General features: G+C 30.7%; 1 long non-coding RNA gene across 1 annotated transcript; it reads left to right on the top strand.

Moving 5' to 3' along the window:
- The first annotated feature begins 296 nt into the window (after positions 1-296).
- Positions 297-2,728, top strand: LOC145070259 (uncharacterized). The gene is made up of 3 exons (XR_013689879.1): positions 297-655; positions 1,478-1,597; positions 2,618-2,728. It is a non-coding gene; the product is annotated as an uncharacterized LOC145070259 (long non-coding RNA).
- The last annotated feature ends 2,500 nt before the right edge of the window (positions 2,729-5,228 follow it).

Here is a 5,228-nt window from a genome sequence, read left to right as displayed (position 1 = left end):
AGGGTTTGCGGAGGGTTGATATCGCTTTCGATTTCTAATTTTTTTTATTCAATCGTGTTGCCAATTTGCCGATCATAAATGTAATCGGAGATGAAGAAAAAGAAACATGAATGGATTTGATGGTGTCCATAGTACCGAAATCCCCATCATAGATCCACAAGGAGATAGATAGACTCCAACGTTCCACCATTGACATCGGACCAGGTAAAGCATCTACTGTCTCCAAGAACTCCTCGATCTCTTCTTTACTTATCCCTTTGCATTTCAATTTCTACCCATCGCTTCTTTGAGTACCCATTTCAACAGCCCCAGCTGCAATTAACACCCTTAATGCCTGCCTCAGCCCTTTCTTCATATTTTCTTTTTCATATTTGCTGGATTTAAAACTTATTCTTCCTACTGACTTCACTTTCCGAGGTCTGCTGTCTCTTACCATCTAAAACAGCATTGGCAACATCGCTGCCATCATAGATCGTTATTATTGTTTGCGTATCCTTCATGTATCTGAAATCGTCAAAATCCATACTAGTTTCACACAAGTCCCGTTTCCATCATCGATTCCACCAAAATCACCATCAATTTCCACCACAATCACCACCGATTTCCATGAAAATCACCATCGACCACCAGCAGTACATCGATTAACTTGAATCAGGTACATTTCATTACTATTCCTACTTTTATGAGAATAATCTTTACTTTGAAATTCTAATTCATTAACACATATATTACTTTCAAATCATAACCTTTAAAATATGTTGTAGATTATAAAAAAAACGGTTCAGAATAACGATGATTCATTTGACTGTTTTGTCAAATCAACTTTAAAATGGATTTTGCTCATAATCAGTTTGGTACTCATCTCTATAAATTTTTAACTGTAATGCTTCTAGGATTGCATATAATGTCATATTGTATTCCTGTGGGTTGTGAATTAAGGATTAAGAAACAAAAGCATAGGTAAAAAGAGTAGAACTTTCAACATTAGGTAGGATTTTTAGGTATTTTGCTTTATCTAGATGTAGTGGCAAATTTGGTGCAGAAAATCAATGACTTATTTTTTTATATATATTTTTCTAAGTTGGTGTTGTATTGGAAAGTAAAAAGTTGAATCTTAGGTTATATAAAAATTAAGAAACCATTATGTTGGTAAAGAACTATAACATTTTTGTGCTCTTTTGTTATAGAAAAATATTTCTTGATCCATTAATCTTATTTTTTTCATTACAGAAGTAAATTTCTGAAAGAGATTTTGAACCATTTGGTAAATTATTATTGTTGTGCTATCTGAAAGTATATAAAAATCATATATTTCATCCATGTAACAAAATTTGAGATTTTTTTTGAAGTTTTGAATGAAAATTGACATGAAACATTGGTGGATCTATTAATCATGAGATAGGTTAATTGTTATTGATTTGATTGGAAGATGCAAGATGATTTGTGTTTATGTTTATTTTATCTTCTTTTCTAATAGGACCCTTTGGATATTATTAAAGAATTGGATGGGTAATTTCTTCGAGCCGTGAATTCCAACGGAAAATATCGACTTTTTTGGAGGTTTTGACTTGCACCTTTCCTAACGAAACACCCTCAGGTAAAATCTCATAATTTAAATAAATAACTTTCAATTAAATAGCTGGAAAGTTTATGTTCCATGAATTGTACAATTGCTATTGTTTTGTGTATAAGTTCTCATTGCATGATTCCTCTGAATTAGTTGATGTCAGCTCTGGAAAATGTGTTACGATATTATCATAGCAATTTGATGAAGATAGATATGAATTATATATAATTCACAAGTAAATCACATATAATTCACATATTAATCACATGTAAAGCACATATGAATTATATAATTCACATATGAATCACATATAAATCACATGTTAATTAGATATGATTCACATGTAACTCATATATAATTCACGTATGAATCACATGTAATTCACAAGTGAATCACATGTGAATTACATTTAAATCACATGTAATTCACATATGAATCACATAAATCACAAGTGAATCACATATGAATTACATGTGATTCACATGTAATTCACATATGAATTAAATCACATGTAATTCACATATGAATCACATGTAATCCATATGTAAATCACATATGAGTACATGTGATTCACATGTAAATCACATGTAATTCACATGAAAATCACAAGTGAATCACATATGAATTACATGTGATTCACATGTAATTCACATATGAATCATATGTAATTCACATGTAAATCACAAGTGAATCACATATGGATTACATGTAAATCACATGAAATTCACATATTAATCACATGTAATTCACATGTAAATCACAAGTAAATAACATATCAATCACTTGTGATTTACATGTAAATCACAAGTGAATAACAAATGAATTACTTGTGATTCACATGTAAATCACAAGTGAATCACATATGAATTACGTTTACATGAACACATGCATTTTGTGTGAGGGTTCTTTGTTAATTATTTTTTAAAATTTTCTTGTGAATTTCACATTTGAATCTTAAAAGATATAATCACATGTGAATCTTACATGATATATACATGTGCATTTTTGTCAGTGTTCTTGCATTAATCATTCTTTTTAATTTTATTGTAGATTTTGAAGAATTTGTGGAAAAAATATTGAAGAGGTGAAAAGTGATAAATTGAATAAAATATGGAAATCTTGATATCAAGAATGGACAACACTGTGAATTTTGGTATCATGTTTTATTTTTTATATTTTATTTTGTATTGAATAAAATATTTGTACTATTATGTTTATAGATTGATTAATAAAAATTAGATTTTGTATAATTTACTTACGAATATTATAGTATAGAAATATGCATATATGCATTTGAAAAAATATGCATATATGCACCTATAACGTTGATTTTTTGGTTAAAAAAATTAGAGTTTTTTTTTTTTTTTTAATTTACTAATTTTTGAAAGTTTACTTTTTAAAAAATGCAGTTTTTTTTGAAAAAAAAGTTGCAGTTTTTTTAAAAAAATATGTAGTTTTTTTTTTGAAAAAATTAAAGTTTTTTTTTTTAAATTCGCTTTTTTTTTAAATGCAGCTATTTAAAAAAATGTAGTTTTTTTTAAAAAAATTGCTATTTTTTTTTAAATTCTTGTTTTCTGAAAAAAAATCTCCATGTTTTTTTAAAAATCGAAAATTATTTTTAAAAAAAAATCCGAAATGTGATTTATTAAGATAATTTTTATAACTTTTTGTTAATATTTCCAATAACAAAAAATATTAAACATTAAATGAGATCGGTAAGATGACGATCATAACCTTAATGAATTAATTTTGATCTAACACTCCATCTTTAGTTCTCGGGTTCTCGGAAAAGTATGAGTTCTCAACCGATCTCATCCATATATATATATATATATATATATATATATATATATATATATATATATATATATATATATATATATATATATATATATATATATATATATAGTAACATCCCAAAAACTGAGATAAAAGTTTTCATTTTTATAAATCATTTTTTTAAAAAAAGAAAACCATAAGATGATCAGGCATTGTTTTCAAATCTAATCCATTGAATTAGAGTATTAAATAGTCTCTCAAAACATAAATCACCAGGAGGATGTGTACAATCACGTCTTTCATCATACCCCAATTATCTGATGTAGCTAAAAATATTGAAACCAACAACTGAAAGCCAAGGCATAGAGTGTTCCCTTAAAAATACCCCTCATGACAATACATATACCATGCATACACACTGGGCCAACAAAATTAGACTGGATTGCCATGGAGCCCACAACATGGGACTTGATTGCCCACTCCCGGCCCTCAGCTCTTGATTGGATTGCTCCCGAGCCCACATCATAAGACTAGATTCCCCTCGCGACCCTCAACTTAGGACTAGATTGCTCCCACGCCCACAACATAAGACTGGAATGCCCTCCCGACCCTTAACTTATGACTGGATTGCTCAAGGGTTTGTTGGCTTACAACACAACACAGTACCACCTCAACCCAACCACACTATGTCGATATATGCAAACAATAATCAATAACTATCAAGTACATGTAATCATATAGATCTATTAATCTAATAGATCGCTACAGCATAACAACATCCTATACACAAGGATACATAACACAATCTAGTGGTTCGGTATTTGTGCTTTCGACCCACGAGTATAGTGAGGAAACTCACATCGTTGGACCAGAGAAGTACAACATCACTTTAAATCCTTGCACTGATCAATCCCTTGAAACAACTAATACCCAGAACAGATAAATCCTCAATTAACACCCAATTTCCTCAAAGTTTTAACCCAAGGTCAAACTAGTCAAAACTCAATGGTCAAAGGTCTATAAGGTCAATGGTCAACTTAGTCAAAGTCAACGTCACATAGTGACCATTCCTTGGTCACGTCGTGGGGGTGCAAAGACAAAACAATCGTGATCCTGGGCACCATCAATTCATGACACATCCTATGTCACGTCATGACTTCTGGTCAGAAATCCAAAATCTTCATTAAGTGCTTAATCTCTTCAGGTCATGGCCCATAACCTCAGATTTAGTTCCTAAATAGCTTCATAATGGATAAAGTTTCCAACTTTATCTGTTAGGATGGTCCAAACAACTAACATCTAGTCTTTAAGTCTCAAAGAGGGCCAAGAATGCATCTTTATTAACTTAATCCATTAAGTCTAAGTCTCCAACCTTCAAATATGAATCAACATGTTGTTTAGATGGATAAAGTTTCCAACTTTATCCATAATAATGTCTCAAACTTTCAAGATCTAAACTTTAATACACCAAAATGACCTAAAAGGCCATGATAACTTACATGGCTAAAAGACAAGGAAAAAGATCATACATTTCCTAGTCTATGAGGTCCAAGAAGCATTCCAAAGTGATCAAAAGGTGATGGAGTTCACTTAACTCCAAGATCATCCACAAAATGGACCAAAGTGAAAAAAAATCACAAATGAAGAGATCTAAAGAACTAAAGAGCACGATATGAGCTTTATACTCACAATAGTACATAAATGGAGTGACTTTGACGAATCCGAACATGAAAAAACATTCCTTGCAACCAAAAGAACCTTCTTAATATTCAAAATTCATCAAAATATATCCAAAAGCATCCAATAGAGGGGAGAGGGGTGGGGAGGATCTCAAATCTTGAAGATGGAGGGTAGGGTTGCTTCCATGGAGTTCTAGATGTGA

Source organism: Lactuca serriola, chromosome 1 (assembly GCF_051521515.1).
Source record: "Lactuca serriola cultivar US96UC23 chromosome 1, Lser_US96UC23_V15, whole genome shotgun sequence".
Classification (NCBI taxonomy): domain Eukaryota; kingdom Viridiplantae; phylum Streptophyta; class Magnoliopsida; order Asterales; family Asteraceae; genus Lactuca; species Lactuca serriola.
This window is presented reverse-complemented; position numbering and strand designations above follow the sequence as displayed.